This window comes from Eulemur rufifrons, chromosome 19 (assembly GCF_041146395.1).
Source record: "Eulemur rufifrons isolate Redbay chromosome 19, OSU_ERuf_1, whole genome shotgun sequence".
Taxonomy (NCBI): domain Eukaryota; kingdom Metazoa; phylum Chordata; class Mammalia; order Primates; family Lemuridae; genus Eulemur; species Eulemur rufifrons.
In genome coordinates this window covers 62,452,604-62,462,108 of record NC_091001.1, presented here as the reverse complement: position 1 = coordinate 62,462,108, position 9,505 = coordinate 62,452,604, and positions in this window count along the sequence as shown.

The window sequence follows — 9,505 nt, the reverse complement described above, 5'->3', positions numbered from 1 at the left end:
TTCAGTAAACAACTATGGTTTCAATTATAACAGAGACATTCTTTCAACTCCGGAAAAGCTACAAAGAAGCTCTTTGGTGATTAATAGCTGATTAACTTCTCCTGCCAAACATCTGCAGGCTCCATTAATTAGACAAAATGCTAAGCAACGATGAGATGAGCCCTGAAAACACCATGCCTGAGAGAATTTTTCCCTGGGTGGGACTCACTACCTGTTCCATAGGAACCAAAGTTATAACTGGGCTCAGAGCTTGTCCTCCTGGAGGAGGGCACAGCAGGGAGCAGGAGGAGCACAGAGTCTGAGTCCTGAGGCCTGCATTCCAGATTCTTCTCTTCCTGGGCCCCCTGAATGTTGTCCAAAAATGTTACTTACCTATTTCAGCATCTTCCTATGTTTAAAAAAAAAGGATTTGACGCCCCTATAATCTAGACTCAAACACCCCTAGCTCAAATGCCATCAATGGCTCCCTGTTGCTCACTGAGCTTAGCCTAAACTCCCTGGCCTGGTGTTCAGAGTCTTCTATAATCTGTCCCTACCTTTCCCTCTGCCGTCACCGTCCCACACAGAGCCCTCTTGTTTACCCACACTGGACCACTTATTGTCCCATCATGACTGTTCCTCTCCTGCTTCTGCCTAGAATGTTTCTCCTTCCCCATCTCTCCAAGCTTATGTCAAGAGTTAGATTCTACCTCCTCCATGAAACCTCACTGAAAACACCTTCAGAAGTTGGTCTCCCATTCATAAAACTCCTACAGTTTTTCTAGTCTATGCTTTTCACCGGATATTTATTAGGAACCACCTTCAAATATAGTTAATTATGCACATGTTTTATCTTCTGGGTCAAACTGTAAACTTTTTGAGACCAAGGTCACTGTCCTCAACATTTTCTACTTGACACAGCGGGAGGCACTGCATGAATGTTCAAATCCTCCAGATCCCCCCCACAATATCCTTCAGGGTGAGGTTTCAACATCTGAACTTGGCACTTGAGCTTCTTCATAACCTGGTTCCTTTCTACCTCTCCTGCCTCAAAGTCCACCCCCTCTCACTACATACCCTATCTCCAGCCATATCAAGTGATTGGGATCTCAGAGGGCCCCACTTCTACCTCTGTGGATGTTGTCCTCTCTTCCTGGCATGAATTTCATCATGTACCTATCTGGAAAGCTCAAGTCCTAGCACACCACATACAAGAGCCTTCATTCCTGATTGGAGTTAGGTACCCCTGCCTCTGTGCCCACATAGCCCTTGTGCCATAACTATGTCATGGTACTTGTGACTAGTAGACTTCTGGTCTAGTAGACCAGTAGACATCTGGTCTACTTCTCTGTATCCCCACGATGTGAAATTTCCTAAGAGTTCATTGGAGGTAGGGATTTCATCTCCTCTGTCAGGGTATCTCCAAGAGAGCACAGCACCTGCATGTGGTTAATGTGGTAGCCAGCCTCCAAGGTGGCCTCCAGTGATCACAGCCTCCTGGTGTTCATGCCCTGTGTAATCTGCCATTGAGTGTGGGCTGGTCTTAGTGACTCACTTCTAATGACTAGAATAAGGCAGAAGTGACAACTGTGACTTTGAGCCTATGTCACAGTGCTCTCTTGTGCTCTTGGTTGCTTGTGTTGAGGGAAGCCGTGTCTTGAGCAGCCTCACGGAGAGGCCCACATAGAGAGGAGCTGAAGCCTCCAGCCAACAGCCACACACATGATCTTGGACGGGGATCCTCTAGCACAGTCACCCCTGTCCAGCCCCAGGTAATTACAGCTCCACCATCAACTCAACTGCAGCCTTGAACCACAAGCCAGAACCACTCAGCTAAGCTGTTCCCCAATTCCTAACCCACAGGAACAATGAGATAATGTCTACTGTGTTAAGCTGCTAGGTTTGGGAATGCGTTCTTCACCATTAGATAACTAACACATACTTTGGTATCTGGAAGTGAGGTTTAGCTATAACAAAAACCTAAAGTTATGAGAGTGGCTTTGGTGGGCAGAAGCTGACAAGCTGTAGGATTTAGAGAATGTTAGTGAAAGTTTAAAGTGCCTTGAACACATTGTTAGAAAAATTTTGGACTTTGAGGAGGTTACGGGTGAGGACAGTGAGGGAACTCCTTTTGGAAAGTGAAGAAAAGGAGATCCTTATTGTGTACTGGTGGAATTTAGCTACACTGTCACCTGCAGTAACATGAAAAGTAGAACATGGAACTAATGAAGTGGGTCATTGGGCTAAGACAAGTTTCAGCCAGAATGTTGAAGGTGCCATGTGGTTTCTTTTACTGCTTATCATAAAATGCAAGAGGAAAGGATAAGCTAAAAAAAGAACAGTGAAAACAAAAGGTACCAAGACTTGCTGGTTTTGGACATTCCCAGCCTCTCCAGATGGTGAACAATGCTAAAATTAAGAAATGGCTTCTGAGCAAAGATCAAATAAGGTCACCAAGGAAAGCATGAATCTAAAGATGAAGCCAAGGATGTAGCCGTAAATTCTTTTAAGATGTCAGATTCTAAAAGTTGAATCCTCTGTTAAGACTTGAGAATCTAAAAGATGAAGTCATTTTGGCCCAGAGTACAGATGGGAGAATCTTACCCTGCCCTTTTTCAATAACATTAACACCATGACTTATATTTACAAAGTAACATATTTTAAAAACATTTTAACTGCATTTCTTAAACTTTATTATCACAACAACCCTGAGAATTAGACAGGGCAGGTATTAATAAAACAATCAACCCAAAGAGATGGGTGATTTGCCCAATAGCTAATAACTGAATCATAAGAGAATCAAACTCCCAATCAAGTGCTCTTCCTGCATCAAGCCACTTCATTTAGTAAATAGGCACTTAAAAGTATGTCTAAAATCAGGATAGCAGAAAAATTCCAAAGGCACTTGTATATAGATATTTTAACATTTTGTTTTTAAGTTATATTTTTCTTCTTCATTGGCATCTGTAATATTTAGGTAACTTACATCCATCTGCTGATTTTTCATGGCCCAGGTCCTGGGTCCACGTGTGCTATGACTGTTTTCACCTTGCTTAAACCCTGATGTGGAACAGCACGTCCTTAACTGCCTCAAAGACCCATCTATGCACATAAGTATTAATGACCAATGGATACTTTATGGAAGACTTTGTACAACACATGGAACAGACCACAGCAACCAATTCTAAAAGTCCTGTTCACCATTTCTTTCCTTGCAAATTCTCCTTGGATTTGCTTCAAAATAAAAAGAGGGAGGAAGAAGTACATTGAAGATATAGATGGAACAAGAAATTGGCCAGGAGTGGAGATGGGTATGTGGGGGTTCCTTATATTATTCTGTCTATTTTTAAATAGATTTCAAATTTTCATGGTAATAAGTTCAACATAGCTCCCCTCACACATCTTAGCCTTTGGGGTTTCTCTTTTGCTTCTCCTCTCTTGTGTGTGTGTGTGTGTGTGTGTGTGTGCATGTGTGCGTGTGTGTATGTTTCAGCCAGAACTTCCCCAGAAGAACCTGAACTTCTTCCTCCCTAGGCTTCCAGTTCTTCCTTGCTCTCCGCCAGACTGACCTATCAAACTAAACGCTGAGTTGAGCAAAACAAAGAACTCCCCGAGTAACAGGACTCACCCTCCTTCAAAGGCAGTTTAGTGACCATCTTTTGTGACTTGAGCATACTTGGGGCGCTTAATCCCCAGCCAAAGTGGTTTATCAAAGTAAATCTCCCAAACGCATACAGTTCTTTCCTCCAGAAGAATACTGGTGAATAAAATTTTCTCCATCTTGTTACACTTATTATTCTGAATTCCTTTGCACTTTGTTCAAAAGAAACCAGTCATTGAAACTTGATTTTGAGAACGAAAGCTGGTATTCAACCACCTCTGAAAAGAATGGTTAATTCTGTTTGAGTTTCTCTCCATAGCCCCATTCAAAACAGGTTGTGTGTATCTAAGAATAAATGGAGTCACCACACAAGAGGTTTATTATCAGAGCTAAGCTTCCAGAAGCAACTCCCACTACTTAATGCTGAAAGGAAAGGAGAAAAAGAAGAAGGAATACAGGCTGCAATGAATGGAAGGAGGGAGTGAAAAGGGAAAAGGGAATGGATAAAAAGAAGGAAGAGAGGCCGGAGTGGAAAACATCTGAAAAGCCACTCTTACCGTTCACGTCATCCACTTCGCCTTGCTGGGCCAGTTCTAAAGAAGAAAAAACTGTTCACACAAATCAGAGAGTCAGCTTGATTTTGTTTTCCCTTCCCAAAGTCTTTGCTCTCCTTTTAGTACCTCCATTTAGCCAATGTTTTGATTTCTACTCGTTTTGTGGGGGATGGTAATGTTTTTACTGCCTATTTCGGTTAAAAAGACTAATTTAGTCCCGGGAACTCTAAAGACCTATACAGGGACTTATACTCATTACTTTCCTGCACAGCCAGAGCCTGTTTTTTGGGTTGTTGTTGGTTTTTGTGAAACTCCCTGGTTTTCTTGCTGCTGCACCTGCTGGACACAAAAGCCCAAGAAACAGAGAGACTGGTCCCTCTGAAGGGCACCAGAGGCCAGATTATGTCAACAATTCCCCTGTCCTGAAAGGAGCTGGCCTGACGGGTCGCATGTTGTCAAATGACAATTGTGACTCCTTGCATTTCAAGAGTCACGCACAAATGGTTCTATCTGAAGCCCTCTGGGTAATAGTAGCCTTTTGAGGTTATGATATCTCTGGATGGAATTCAATAAGAGAAATTCACTTTCAATTGAGCTCTTGGAACAGAGCCAGGCAAGCCTAACAATACAATATGCTTCCAAAGAAAATTGGACTTAGCGTTTTTTTTTTTTCCTTCGTTTTTTCTTCTGCTTCTAACCTTGTTCACACATTACCTCTTCCCACTTCCACTCCCTCCTTCTATCAGGGGACAGCGCAGCTTTTAAAAATAAAACCCAGCACTTAAATAGGAGCAGCGTGTACAGGATGACACAAGCTCCCACGCGCATAGTCTTGAGAATTCACCCTTTCCTCAGTTGACCTTTGCTGCTTCTACCAGGAAAATGGCGCAGAACCACTGCAAAGGGGCGACCAGGGATTCTCACAACCACCAACCAGTTTTCCATCACTTGTTCAAAGAAAGACTTTGACTTTTTCTTTCTATGTTTTCATTTTAAGTTGAGAGGAGGTGAAATATACAAAGCCTTCCCAAACACCATGGCCTACCACCTTGGCTTTTTTGTTCCTCAATATCTCTCTCTCTCTCTCTCTCTCTCTTTTTGCTTGGTTTAGTCCTCATTTTGCCAAGATTTTCCTCTGAATAATTACTATTTCTTGGCCTGGAAAAGGTTGTAATTCTCTTTGTCTTTTGCATTTGATCATCCAAGTGGATTAATGTGGCTGTTAAATGGGTGGAAGAAGTCGTTTTCTTTGTCAAATTCTCTTAATCATCCTTTTGATTTCACACTCTCGCTCCCCCCACCCACACACAACCCTCCCACCCCGACAGAAATGGGGGGATGGGGAGTATGTGTACTTTTCTTCTCACTCATTATTTCCTTCTTGGAGGATATTCTGTTTGAGAGCCTGGAATAAGTAGATGTGTAAAGGAGAATCAGATGAACGGCTCTGAATCAATCAACTATGAGTGTGTTTGTGAGACAGGAGGGTTGTGCTATCCTTTCAGTCTATTTACAACCACAGCTTAAAATCTGTTTCCCTGAGAAATCTCTGTGGTTCTAAATGTCACCAGCTCAAGGGGATGGCTTTGGGTTTTATGTGTTTTTCTCTCAGATAAAGCATAAAGGAGGTGGCAATTAAATAATAATATTTAAACCGATACCAGTGAAGGGCAACTGGCCCAAGCCCAAAGCTTGCGATCACTTGGTGGAGGACAGAGCAATGCCTTCTTCTAAACTCAGGTGCAGCACCTTTGGCTCGACACTTTTAAGGAGGTCCTGGCAACCCAGGTGGACTCTCCCTCCTCCATTTCTCCTGCATGGATTCTTAGGGAAGCACACTATAGTGGAATCAGCAAGAAGATTTAGAGACTTAAAAGCTGTCATCGGTGGGTGAATGGAAAAGTGCTCTGCAGACTTAAGGAAGACACTTGGAAGGGCTGGCCCACCCTTTCAGTAGGAGGTGTCCTGGAGAGAAGGATGCCTGGGAGGCAGGTAGTCTAGCAAAGGAATCCAAAGGCCAACTAGTAGTAAGCCAGTTAACAGAACTAAGGATTTGGTTGGTGTCTGGAAGTTGTAGTCCTTGAAATCAAGTGCATTTGAGACCTCACTTGCCATATACTGCTTTATAACCTGAACAGTCCCTTGATGTTCTTAGAGTCACCAAACCTTTATCCTCATTCCCCAAAGGTTCCAACCCTACTAATAATGATCAACTAGGGAGAGAAACTAGCTGGCATAGAGTCAGAAAAAGCCTTCCTATGCCAATCCCAAACATGAAGCTCTAAAAACTATGACACTCCAGGCACCAATGGGGGAGTCACTGTGTATTTATTATCTATAGAAAGTTGAGGCACACTATTACCTTCATGTGACTATATGGTCACCCGGCCATTAGGATCACATTGTGGTGGATCTGTTCCCTGTCTAGCCAAAGATAAAAAATACATTTTGTCTTAAGTACCAATTCTGATTGATTGGTAAGGACTATCTCAAAAGCAGTACTAAGAAAAATCCTGAAACCACATCCAAACTCAGAAGGGGTGGGAGGGGGTGCAGAGATCAATTAGTTATGTCTTGCAGGGGTGGGAGTGGTAACATAGACACTACCTATCATTCCTAGAAAGGTGATTGCAAGAGCTAGGACAGAAGAATTTACATCAATGCTTCAAATTCTGTCAAATAGAAAAGCCTTATGTATTTTCAGAACAGCATTTCCACCACTTAAAAGTGTGTGTTTCTCTCTGATAGCTACTCTTTTTTTAGTATCTACAGTGAGCCAGATGCTATACTGTGATCATTACTTACATTATTTTAATCAGTCTTTATAATAACATTGCAAGGGAGGTGGTATCCCTATTTTGCAGCTTACAAAATATAGGTGCAGAAAGGTTAAATAACTTGCCCAAGGTCTCCCAGGCAGTAAGTGGTGGCGCCAAGACTTGAATGGAGGTCTGCAGTAAAGTCCAAAGCCAAGGATCCTGCTATAAATCCTGCTGCCTCCTTTGGATTAGAAGACATCAAGGAGGAGTCGGAGAGCGGGAATCTTGGCCAGTTTGCTGCCAAGCCTTATAGCAAAGTCTTCAAACTGCCCATCATTCTTTTTGGCTCCTGACAGCTCCAGCTAATTGTATGCCATTAGGCAGTTGAGATTTTTAATTACAGTTATATTCAGCTGAGCTGAAATTTCAGCTAATTATAATTGAAATTGAGGGCTAAAAGCAAGTTCCAAAGGTTATCTAGTAGGTTTTTTTGGGGGGGGGTATATGGATGTCTGTGTTTTTTAAAATGTTAGATAAGTAATGCATGCACATAGTTGAAAAATCAAATACTGTAAGAGACTTATAGTGAAAATGTACACCTCCCGCCCCACCCAGTCCTGCTTCCTAGAGACAAGAGCTTTTAATCATTTCTATTTTTATTTCTCCTGGTGGTTACTTCCAATCTCTATATGATAGATGTATAGCTCTATTTCTTGATTTATTATCTTTCAGCATTATCTATTGGCTTCTATTATGATGAATGAAAATTTAACTCACCTCCGCCACCTCTACCTTTCTTTCCTTCCCCCTTCTCATCCCAACTTAGTTACATCTGCATTTTCAGTTCTTCCAATCAATTTCTGCAACTTCCAATGGTGTATTAAACCCTCATTTCAACTGTGCACAACTTTTCCTTCTTCCTCGTTTCTACTCCCCAACCTCTGTCAAATCAAATGGATTTATCCTTCTTCACATTCTGTTAATTGGTCAAAATCATGCTTTATATTTGGAACATGCCTTTCTCAGACAGTTTTGTTGTTGTTTTCTCAAAGTTTCTGATTTTTTTTTCTTTTTTTATTATTTTCCATAACACTATAATAGTCTCACAATTTGCAACATTCTTAATATACAATTTAATCTATAAAATCCTCTGTCCCCTGCCCCGCCAAGACCTCTTTCACAGCATCCTCTGTCTTCCTTCTCCAATATAGACTAATTTTTCCTAATACCCAAGACTAAGCTGTCATGCTGGAATTTCTCTTTGCTGATGTTCTGTGTTTAAGGCTTTGTCTTCCATGATTTACTTTTTCTTAGTTCATTTTCTTGATTTTTACTTTTTCTGAAACATATTCTCTAATAGTTTCCTAAGAAAGAGTGCATGGTCATAATCTCTCTGAGTCCTTGAAAAAAATGATCTTTATTCTGACCTAAAACTTGATCGATGGCATGGCTGGGTATCTAATTTTAGGACAAAAATCACACTCAGTCAGAACTTTAAAAGCATTGCCCCATGACTTCTAGCATCTAGTGTTGCTGTTAAGAAGTTTAATGCCAGATGGATTCTCATTCCTTTATATGTTGACTGCTTTTCTTCTCAGGAAACTTTTAAAAGTCTTCTCTTTACCTCCAATAACACAAATTTTTTTGAATATTTGTTTTGGTATTGATCTTTTTTCATTTATTTCATCCAATATTTAGTAAGCCCTTTTAATCTGAAGATTTGTATCTTCCTCCAGTTCTGGGAAATTTTCTTATTTATTTAATAACGTTCTCTCCTCTGGTTTCCTCTGCCAATTCAGGAACTCCTATTAAAGCCAATCTATTATTCAAAGGCTGTAATTCCTGAAATGATCCTATTATCTTTTCTTTCTTTCAATTTTTTCTTTTTCCTTCCTTTCTTTGTTCTTTCTCTGTATGCCTTTTTATTCTAAGTTCTTAGAGATTTCCTTCACTTTGTCTTCCAATCCTTACCCCAATTTATTTTGTTAGCAATCATCTTTTATGTTTCCCAAGATCTTTCTTATTTTATCCCTTTTTCCTTTTTTATAGCATTCTTGATTATTTTATGGGGATGCAATATTGAACAAAATCCCTCTGAGGCAACTAGATTTTTTTAAAGTGTTCCACTGTCCCTTGAATTATTTCCATTTCCTCCAGGCTCATTTTTGTTTGCTAATCTTGGCCATTCTATGTCATAGGTTTTGCTCAAATGTTCTGATAAAGCACAGATGTCCTCCCATATTAAGAAGGAAGTAATAGGATAGCTACTGAGGAGCTCTGTGAATAAGGGTTTGGCTTATCAACTGGCAGATTTTGCTTTAAGTGAACAGGTGGGAAACCAGCCATTACGTTTGTACCCTTCAATCTCCAGAATGCAGAGAGAGCACTAAGCCCCACACTACTTCTCTTTTTCAACTTCTCTTTTTTTTATTAAGTAAAGATGGGGTCTAATTGTGTTGCCAGGCTGGTCTCGAACTCCTGGGCTCAAGAAATCCTTCTACCTCTACTTCCCAAAGTGCTGGGATTACAGGCGTGAGCCAACATGCCCAGTCTTTCAATTTCTTCAGAGAAGATTCAGCTTAAGGACAAGGGCTATTCTGAGTTGCACAGGT